This window comes from Primulina huaijiensis, chromosome 16 (assembly GCF_012295235.1).
Source record: "Primulina huaijiensis isolate GDHJ02 chromosome 16, ASM1229523v2, whole genome shotgun sequence".
In the NCBI taxonomy this organism is placed as follows: domain Eukaryota; kingdom Viridiplantae; phylum Streptophyta; class Magnoliopsida; order Lamiales; family Gesneriaceae; genus Primulina; species Primulina huaijiensis.
This window is the reverse complement of record NC_133321.1, coordinates 44,496-56,212: the sequence shown is the minus strand read 5'-3', so window position 1 is coordinate 56,212 and position 11,717 is coordinate 44,496. Positions and strand designations below refer to the sequence as shown.

Below are 11,717 nucleotides of genomic sequence, written 5' to 3'. Positions count from 1 at the left end.
CATAGCTTCTGAACTTACTTTCGAGATATTTTCTAAGTCCATAAAGTACTTCTTCGAAAGCTATTGTACCCCATGGATAGTTAATAAAACTATCAAAGTTATTAACTAATCTAATCCATTCTAAATCCACTGTATCATTTTTATTTTTCTTTGTCTACCCAATACACCTGCCACGAACAAAACACTAGCCAATTTCAACTTCTCTATGTCTATCACATCCCCTAAGTCATTTTTTTACTCATCTATTCTAACTATGAAATCCCCCAAACCTATACTGTCTCTTCCACCAAAATGCCTCCACCTAAATTCATCTTCATCAGGTATCACATGATAAAATTTTGAACAATTTAACCCCGTTAGCAAATAATACTCTAACAATGAAAACATTAAAGATCGTTTACGATATATCATCCAAAATTCATTACATCTACTGATTTCTTACCAATACGTGATTTTCTCGTTCGATTTTTTGCAGACGAATACCTTGTAGACTTATTTTTAGTCAGAAACCAAATAAAATTACAATGAATGGTAAGGAAGGTTGAGAAGAAGAAGATATTTTGTGAAGATTGAGAATGAATGGAGTGAAATGTGGATTGAATTGAGTTGAATGAGATTGAGTCGTGCAAATTTTTTTATTTAATTAAATCATATATTTTATTTTATATAAAATTAAAATAAAAATTTATATACACTAATAAAAAAAAGTAATTTTTAAACAAATTAAAAAAAAAAGAAAAAAATAAATTACATTCGCTCTTTTTTATGAATAAACACTTCCACCGTCCCCTTCTCCTTATTTTCCCTAAAATTTCTACCTACCCGGTCGACGTTCTTAGGGTTCCTGAGTCCACGTTATTCGATGCTGTTGAATCGAGCTGCAAATTGTTTATTTGTGTAGAACGATCTGTTAATAGAAACTTATGCCGACACTTTCAGATATGGAGCTGGAAGAACGTCTCACAGCAGCTGGGAACGCTCTTTTTCAGCCCCCCTCTTCTCTCGATGAGCTCCTCCGTCTCCTCGATGTAAGCTTTCTCTCTCCCTCCAAACTAATCTCTTGAATTGTGTTTTTTCATCTGCAATTTTTTTACTGGAAGGCGTGACACTCAGTTACTGGAACCATTGTTCGGAATTTGTAAACTGAGTATAAAAAAATATAAACATCACAAGGTGCCTTGTTAATAATTACCTTTATTTTGTACGAGAAATCAATTATTTTTATCCATGTAACTATATACATTTTTTTTTGTTGGAGCCATTTGATCCTTGTTTCTGTTATCACTTATATCAGTATATCCCTCTTATTTGAAAAAAAAGGGAGGGGAGTGCATATTTTTGAGAAGAATATAACTCTATTTCTACATATTACATTATTACTGATGGAATACAAAAGAAGATTGGGGGTAACGATCCTTAAATTCATTAAGGTGAAAAATTCATTTCCAATTTGTTTATGCTAGCTAATTAATTCTCTTGGTATACAGTCTCTTATATTTTTTGTTCTTTTGACTTGATTTAAGCGAATTGAGGAACTTCTATCAAAAGTGGAGCAGTCACCTACCAAATCCATGCTAACTGCCCTTTCACCACTAATGGATGCGTTGATTACAGAATATTTTCTAAAGCATTCTGATGTTGATGTAAAAGTAGGTGTGGCTTCTTGCGTCGGTGAGATCACCCGAATTACTGCCCCAGATGCTCCATATGATGATGACAAAATGAAGGTGATTCTTACCCCATCTCTCACTACATGGGTGTTTTCCCCTGGGATGTTTTCATAACTTTTCATATGGGCATAATACAGGATGTTTTTCACTTGATTGTATCATCTTTTGAGGATTTATCGGACACATCTAGCAGATCTCATCATAAGAGGGCCTCTATTCTTGAAACTGTGGCAAAAGTCAGGTCTTGTGTTATCATGTTGGATTTAGAATGTGATCAGATGATCGTTGAGATGTTTCAGCACTTTCTTAAAGCTATAAGGTACAGATTGGGCGTTTATTGATTGAGTGTTGTTTTATGTCTAGCCTTTGACAAGGTTTTATTTGCTTCACATTCCTTCAAGCCCATATTAGCCAACTTTCGACTGATTTTTCCTCGTTGTACGTGCAAATTTGAGTTCTGTAAGTATATGAAATCTTTTGATAAATATTTCAAAAACTTGATCAAAATCTTACAAAATTCAGTAAAGCTATAGGAACTATCTAGAAAAGAAACAATAGAGGTACTTGAGTAAGAGTTTTGGTAACACGTGAAGGATGAAGTGAAGTAATGAAGTAAGTATATGTAAAACTAGGCAATTTTGAAATTTGCCAAATTTTTTCTTTTCTATTATTCAAAAACAGAAAATTGATAATTAGTTGATATGCACGGAAATATTTATCATTTTCTGTTGCTCTACATGTTGACATTTACCTACCTAACTTTAAATGGTATGTTTTAGGCGCCTTTCTTAGATATGGCACACGGCTGAGTTTTTGCTGTCCATGCCTTGTAGTTTGTACCTCGAGCCTAATTCCTTTTCTTGTGACATCAGGCATTATTAATCATTAGATACACAATTAAATTGATGAAAATTTCAACTGAAGAGATTAAACTGAGATTAATAATTACGCAATGTATTGATGAAGTGAACTTGATGTTGGATTTATTGAAAGAATTAATTAGCAAATGAATTTTGAGAATCTTTAGGAATATCTAGTTTGCCTTCAAAGTTCGGAGTTTTAGGTGGGTAATCCACACAACTGTACGCTATACTGCATCATATTTGAAAAGGGATGGCAATTAATACTTGTTGGATTTTGGACTGTGTAAATATTAACCATGAAAGCTATGCTATTTTATGACAATGCTCAATCTGAACTGCTTAAGTATTGTTAATGTGATACTTCCAGAGTTCATCATTCAGAAATCATTTTTGCATCCATGGAGACCGTTATGACACTGGTCATAGAAGAAAGTGAAGATATCTCGTCAGACCTACTCAATCCCATTTTAGATACCTTGAAAAGGAACAATAAGGTTAATTTTTTAGACTTTTATTCAAACCTTGAACCCTCCTTTTTTTCCTTGCTAATTAATAGATGCTTGGCAGGAGGTTCTTCCAATCGCAAAGAAATTAGCTGAGAAAGTTATTCAGAATTGTGCACTGAAGCTTAGACCTTATTTAACACAAGCATTAAAAACTTCAGATACTAATTTTGATGATTATAGCGGAGTTGTAGCTTCCACATGCGAGCCAAATGCTAGTACTGTTGGGCACAGTAATGAAAACATCTCCAAATACCAGAAGGTACAGTTTCTGTTCTATCGCAAATCATCTTACCTATGAGTTTCTTGCTTTCTGGTTTGGTAAGCCCCAGAGTCTACTTGTGATCTCAGTTTTACTTTCTTCCAAATTCAAACATCTAGAGAAGTACTATATCTATATGTCATGTTGTTGCATTTTTGTGGTTTTGCTATTGTCATTAAGGATTTAGTTTGAGATCTTTGCTATTAAGTCTTGGCATACCTTACTTTTTAGGAATGGTGCTCAGGCATTTTAGTTAATTGATTTGTTAGATTCTGTTTTTCAGCTCCTTTTAATACTTGTATTGCCTTTATTTTTTAAAAAACTTGCTTGTATTGCCTTTATTTTTTTTATAAACTTACATGTTTTGCCTCTATTAGCGAGGCTTTAATCAGATAAGCTAGTTAATTGGAATATATGGTTTTTTAATTCCAAAAAGAAAATAATGTGCATTTCCTAGTTATAACAGTTCAAAAGGAAAAAAACAAGTTTTGCAGAATATAATTTCCTAGTTATTAGTTACAACAGATCAAATAAAATGCATTTCTATGTGATACTCTATGGAAGATATGTCACATTCATTCATTGGTTATGTGAATATTGATGCAATGTGCGTTTACATAAGACTGAGTTGATTGCGGAGTGAGAACATAGATACGCTTCAAAAAATTATTCTCACACCCCACTTTTGACATTTATAATTTTATCATTGTTTTATGTTGAAAAATTTATCCCGCTTAAATGTTCTTTTTTATATTATAGTGCCTTTCCAAAGGGGTTCATTATATTTGTCAATTCTTGCTTGCAATCATCACTTTGAAATAATTTCCCCATCTAGTTCTCGCCCTTTTACTTCTGTTTTGTAAATTTTCAAGTCAAATAATATGATAAAATTGTAAAGGTTGTTGATTCTTTCATATATTTTGGGATACTAGTGACAATATATTTATATATTTTTGCTTTCTAACTTGCACCAGCTTTGAAAGCCAAGAATTTTTTATGGGCAAAAACTCTCATTCAGTTGTAAGTTTATGACAGTAAATCGAATTTTTTTTCTTGCTGATGCAACCCCTCATTTTCTTATTTTGCTATTATGATTTAAAATATGTTCATTGCTCAAGACCACCTTGTCTATTTCTCCTGGGCCATTCCTGTAATAAAGTTCTCACGAGTGTTATTGTGAAGTCTGACAAGGGTTAAAATCTTGCAAGCATAACTTGTCGTGTTATTCTCATTTTCTCATTATTCATGGTAACCATGATGAGCTTTGCTAGCCAGTGTTTACACAGGGACTTTTCTTTCGCCAAAAAATGTACTGATTCTTGAAACCAAATTAACACATTCGACTAATCAAGTTGGTGGATTGTGAATATTCACCAGCCACTCCCTCTGTCGGGAAAGGCATTATTCCTATTTGCTTTAAAAGTGATTGTTTGATCTCGTTGGTTTTGAACAGGTGGCTAAAGAGGGTTCAGCTGAGACCCCTGTGCTGGATAAAGATGCCCCTGTGACAAGATCACCCAAGTCAATTAGCAGTATCAATGAGATCATGACTGAAGAAACAATTCCTGATGCACACTATTCAAACATGGCAGATTCTAGCCGAAATGTCGAGGACAAATCAATGTCCAAAAATGTATCTAATGATTTGGGTGCTCGAAAACCAAAGATCTCGGGGCTTAAAGTGGAAACCGATGCTAAGAGAAAGGGAAGACAGTTTAAACCTGAGAATAATTTAGCAGTGTCTTCAGATCTTCTTGATGATCAGAAACAAAATGAGCAAGTGCCATGTCACCAAGACATTGCAGCTAAAGATGGTTCACCTGATGAGATTCTCTCTGTTGAAGCTGACATATCTTTGGACAATGTTGATGATGTTAGTATTCATCCTCTGCAATTAAAAGCAGTTGAGAAAGTNCACCTGATGAGATTCTCTCTGTTGAAGCTGACATATCTTTGGACAAAGTTAATGATATTAGTATTCATCCTCCGCAGTTAAAAGCACTTGAGAAAGAGGATGTAAATTTAGCATCTTCAACTCAAAGCCCTGGCATACCTGCCGATAGTCGATCTAAGAAGGCTGGCCGAGCAAACAGGAAGGAGAACTTGGGTACAAAGGCACTTGAAGGAACAGATATTTTAAAAGCAAAACAGCAGCGTCGCTCATTGAAAAAGAAATCTGACAAGGATAAAGTTTTGGCGGAAGAAGTTTTATCCAAGAATGATCGTATGAGTACCAGTGATTCAGAGGCAAGATCACTGGATCCAACTGAAAAGTTGGGGGATGCTAGTAACAAGGTGGAGGATGGATCCTCTTTGTCACAGAAAGAAGTAAGGAAAAAGGGTGCACAAAAGAAACCTGATAGTTTGAAATTTTATTCCAAAGAAGATCATGGACAAGTAATCATGTTTTCTCTTGATTTTTTATTTATTTATTTTTAATTTTTTTTTCAGTTACTTTTCCTGACCGATATATTTTTTTGTTTCAACACATGCTTCTCTTTTTCATCTGTAGGACATGGTTGCCTCACCAAGGACTCCTTTAAAATCATCAAAAAATGAGGACAGCGTGGATGAAACTAAAAGGATGAGTAATAAGAGAAAACGATCTCCAGGCACACAGAAAGTGCGTCATGACATTTTTTCTTTTATCGTGACTTTCATATCCTACTATAGAACCAGAGGTTCCTTGCACCTGTATTCCTTAAGTTTAGTTTGGATATCGGTCAAATCGAGGGTCAAATCGAGGACATTATTATCTCTCTTATTTATGCTTGGTCTGAGAGATTTCCAGTTGCTTCTTTTTTTTTTAAAAAAAATGTTCAAGAGATTTTGGATAATGAGAAAATTTGGGTCGGTTCCTCATCAAGTATTGGCAAGGACATCATAGGAAGTGGTGAATGTCCATCTCCCTTTTTGATAGTTTGTTTCTTATTTTTCCTTTAAAAAAAGGGATGCATCACATGTAATAGTAATGTTTTTGCGCTTGAAATATTCTTTTGAAACACGTGTAAAACTGCTTTGTTGCACTGGCGTTTAGAGAAAGTGCACAACCAAACTTTCAACAATATAAGTCAGTTCAGTTAAGTTTATTGTTATTTTGTGTCAGACATCTGAGACTAAAGAGTACGGGGAGGAATTGGTTGGCTCAAAAGTTAAGGTCTGGTGGCCAAAAGATCAGATGTAAGTCCTCCTTACATTCCACCCTGTACATAAAAGGGTTTATGAACAAAATTACTTTTTTTATGATGCTTTCATCGCTGTCAGGTTTTATGAAGGTGTTATTTCTTCTTTTGATTCTGTCAAGAAGAAGCATATGGTGAGGAAAAAATATCTTTCTTCCTTTCATTAATTACTTTGATTTGCATTTAAACTTGTTTCAGTGTAAACTGGCTTCCATCTGAAACAGGTGTTGTATAATGATGGCGACAAAGAAGTACTAAATCTAGGAAGGGAGCGATGGGAATTGGTTGGAGATGATTCATTTGCTGCCATGGTTAGAATTAGAAATTTGCTGGTTTCTAATTACTATTAAGACCTCATATATAAGATATATTTGACAATTTGTGTGACTAGGGCGAATCTATTGAGCATTCAAGTCCTGATGCATCCTCAGACATGTAAGTTTATTCTCCAGTTGCTACCTCTTCCATGTTTTGTTACTTCCTAGTATCCCTTCATGAAAATTAAGGTATTTATCTTCAACTTTTAAGGCTTGCAGCTATATCTACTGTGTCAATTTATGTTAGCTGGGTATCCATCCTTGAACTATTGTCTGGGATTAAGGGATGAGATTTACATTTTTAGTTCAGGAGCAATGGGAAGATCCCTGAATCATCTGCATTTCCCCATTTGAATTGTGTTTCATCCTGAAACCAGTTTCCTTAGTCAGTCTATAGAGGATGATGGTGATGATGATGATGATGATTATTATTATTATTATTTTTGTTCTTTTTATTTTATGTTTCTCCCTTCCTTGATGTTAACAATGTGGAACTAAATAGAACGGGATGTCAGAATTAAAATGTAAATCCCGCTGGACTCCGCTGCTTGTATGCATAGTATGGTAATATGTTTTGTAGGGAGTAATTTTAGTCCTATTGTTTCCTGTTTTGTTGAATCTATTAGGAAAGGGAACTATTTTACTAAGATGAACTTTTGTATGTCCATCTACGATAACATTTTATCATCTGGCCCATACAACACGAACCAAATGAATCTGATGATTTGTGTTACTTTATATGCATATGTTAATTCACTCAACGGGAAAACGCATGCTTTTTCTCACAAAATGCAACTATCCATTGAACTTTAGCAACTATGTGTTGATAATGGTCGAGTATTTTTTCCATTAACTTGGACTTTAAAATCTTGAAAGAAGGTGAAATGGTTTAAAGCCATCAAAAGCATATAGTGGCATATCTTTAAACAAATTCTCCAATCCCAAAACAAATTCCTAGATTTGCAGGGAGACCTTGCTAAAATTTGTGAAATTTGACCATGAAAGTTCCTTAGAGGGGAGAATTTGATGGAGAAATTATCTTTTGGAATCATTTTCTGAATGTTTATACTGATTATTTCTTTCTTTTTACCAGGCGCAGGAAGAAGAAAGGTTATCCAATTTCTGAATTGTCAAGCAAGCAGAGGAAGATGGATGGTTCACTTAAAAGGTTGTTCCTATAATTCTCAGTTTCCCCGTATATTTTTAGTTAAAAATAAGGTCAAATTATACTGATAATCAATGGCTTGTAGCAAGTCCACATCTTCTGGTAAGCCGAATGATGTAAAGTCTGGTGGGAAATCTGGAAGCAAATTTAAGGATGATGGCAAAGCAGAGTTGAAGTCCAAAAGTAACTCAAAATCCAGTGGGAAATCTATAGCAGATTCTGTCAAGGATAAAAACCCTTCTCAGAAACACAGGGGTAAATCTCATGAAGATTCTGCTAAGACATCTGGTAGATCAAGAGATGATGTTGCCAAAACTTTGAGCCACTCGAAACCAGACCGCCACCGAAATGTCAATTCTAAAGGTAATACTCCACAAAGTGGCAGATCCAGTAGTGTCAACGGAACAGGGACAGTGAAAGCTAGTTCGTCAAAGTTGAAAGAAACTGATCACATTAAGGGAAAAATCACTGACTTGGCAAAATCACAAGAATCCATCAGAGGGAAATCACCAGATACTGCGAAGTTTCAAGAAAGTGAGACTAAGGCTGCAAAAAAGCGAAGGAGTTGAAGTGCCTTATTAGTCTTCCTTTACGTTGCACTTTTCCTGCAATTTTCTGTGGGTATTGATATTAAACTAGGCACGGATGTTGTAAGTCTGAAATTGACATGCCATTTTTAGCTGGTTCTGCAGTCGATACTTGTCGTGGAGTCTTGTGATTTATTCTCAGACCATACGTAGGAATATATATCATATTGCGGGTCACTCCTTTTGGAATATTTGGTTTTTTAGTTCCAAAAAGGAAAAAGAAAAAAGAAGTTTTGCAGAATATGATTTCCTAGTTATTAGTTACAGCAGACCAAATAATGAGCATTTCTATGTGATACTCTACGAACTTACGTCACGTTCATACATCCGTTATACGATGATCGGTGCAAGGTGAGCTACGCAAGACTGAGTTAATTGCCTAGCGAGAACATTGATTCCAAAAACTGATAATAATAAGAGGAATTGTATTTATGCTTCAAAAATTTATTTTCACGCCGACTTTTGATATTTATAATTTTATCGTTGTGTTATGTTAAGAGGACAATCCTCATTAATCTATTCAAGATTCGATTCCGCTGTAATAGCTTTATGAGGCAACTTGATGAGCAACATCATTGGTCGATTTTCTCATAAACATTAAGGAAATAAAAGTTGGTCTTTCTATAATTGGTTGAATCTCCAACACAACTGAACAACTGGACCACAATCCTCAGCTTTAATCATCACCTTTCGAGCCGCCAGAAGTGAGCCAGAGTAAATGCAAATGTTGATAACACCTTGACTTTGACAAAAATCCATGCTAGTATAAATAGCAACATATTCTGCTCTTTTCACTGTTCAGGATTACGGATCACACAAGCTTTTGCACCCACAACTTGGTCAAATGAGTTTCTTACCACTGCCTCAATACTGTAGATATTCTCATCTCCGTTATAGCTCGCATCAACATCCATCCTCAGTTGGTTAAGCAACGGTGGCATCCAAAGCCTTCCTAAATCAGAATCCATCGAAATATTCGGAGTCTCGCATAACAAACTAGACTCCCTGAACATATCAATTGTTAAAAGGTGACCAGCGAGCCAATTTATTGTTTGAGTTTTATTGACTTGTATGTAAAACAATATTCATCTATATGATATATTAAGGTTGGGCCTAATAGAGACAAAAGTGGACACTAAATTTTTTTTCCAATTTTGCCCTTATATAATACTAATATTACATTTTTGTTTTTTTTTTTAAAAAATTTAACAAACATTTTTTGTACTTTTGTTTTTTTTTTATTTCAATAATTCAAATAACACTTTAATCCCTCGATAATTTGTCAAATTTCACTTTAGTCTCTCGATAATTATAAAAAATATTGTATACACACTCACCGCGTGTGCAGAGTAAATAATTTTAATAATATTTTACGATTTTATTTAATTATAACAATTTCTTTATATTTATACTCATGTAAGCTATATAGGTAAAGCCTTTTAATATACAAAAGGTACTATGATGTCTGCCTCTAAACGTAAGATCATGAAACTCATTAGGAAATGTACCGTATATTCTAAACAAGGTTTTAGTCGAATCAGCCACCTAAAATAAAGATAAAGGTCGCTTGAGCTTGAGTTTGAAACTAACATATGTGATATAAACGCCATATTTCATTGGTTATAGGCATGAAGATGTCCATTCGTAAAAATGGATGATCATATGATGGTGCACTGAACAACCATTCCTTGGACTGACCAAGTGGTTATCAGTTATCGAGTGAAATAGTCTGCGGTTATTGTTGTGCACCATTAGTTTTTTGGCCCGGGAGAATGTAGAAGCTCTGTGCACTAGCATGCATTTTGTTCTGTTTATCGACTTCATTTGTGAGACCCGGGGCCGAAGAGGACGGGGGGTGATCGCCGGTGCCATCAGTTGCACGGACAATGAGCGGCTCCTGACAGGCTTCTAGGTGGAGGGAACATGAATGAACCGATCCCACACGGGAATGAGAGGGATTCCGAGACTGTTCAATGTAATGGACTGTACAGTTGAAGAGGGCTTAAAAGATTTGATTTGTAATACTCATATCACGAAGGTGCATTTTCTTTTCGGTAGCTCATCACATAAGAACTCCAAAGTTAAGCGTGCTTGACTTGGGGCAATTTTGGGATGGGTGACCTCCTGGGAAGTTTCCCACGGTGCGTGTGAGTGAGGACATAAGCACGCTGGAAAGACTCGTCTTGGTATAGTGAGGACAGTCGTCGAATCTGGGGCGTTACATCATTAAAGGTCATCAAGTGGTGTGGTGGTGTAGTTTCGAAATACTTAAAAGCCAATACATCGTAGTCAGGGACTCCCGTTCCCACACTTAAATTTGTATCTCACATGGAAATTTAATCTAAATATTAGATTTATTGGGAGAAGAAGATTTGAATATGGTGGACCCAGATTTTCAAGAGTTTTGAAGATCGAAAACATGTAAAATATTGAAAACTTATATAATATTGGATTTGGATCCCTGCATTTATCTAGGTTTTGGACATGGATCCTAAAAGACTAATTTGTTCAGGACCCAAATAGATTTGGGTACCGAATTTATTTATTATTTATGATTGCAGGATACAGGAAAACTGACAAAAGGCTCAGTCTGATACTTGGACAGTAGGTCATCAAGACACATGACTGGAGACGCAAAATTAATATCATAACTGGTCAAATACTCAAGCCCCAAAATCAATTTTGAAGACGACTCTCAAGTTAGAACCATGCGTAAGGGTAAGATTATATGTATAACATCATTATTGATGATGTCTTATTGGTTGACAATTTGAAATATAACTTGATTAGCATCAATCAATTATTTGATCATTATCATTTAGTTGAATTTAGTAAACATACTTGCATTGTTAAGAAAACAACTGGTGACATCATTATGACAGGAAATAGATGTGATAACACATATAAACTTAGTTGGAGTAATCAACTCAATGAACCAGTTTTCTTTGTCGCTTCAAATCAATGTAAGAACTGGTTGTGACATTAGAGGTTGAACCACCTGAACTTCAAAACCATTGCACAACTGAGTAACTACGAAATGCTAACTGGTTTGCCAAAAATTAAGATTTCAAAAGATAAAATATGCTCAACTTGTCAGTTTGGGAGGCAAGTTAGATCATCTTTCAAGAACAAAGGAAGTAAATCTTCAACACGATGCTTAAAACAGAT

The 11,717-nt window shown here is 35.0% G+C and overlaps 1 pseudogene; it reads left to right on the top strand.

Moving 5' to 3' along the window:
* The first annotated feature begins 802 nt into the window (after positions 1–802).
* On the top strand, positions 803–8,792 carry LOC140961213 (sister chromatid cohesion protein PDS5 homolog C-like; annotated as a pseudogene).
* The last annotated feature ends 2,925 nt before the right edge of the window (positions 8,793–11,717 follow it).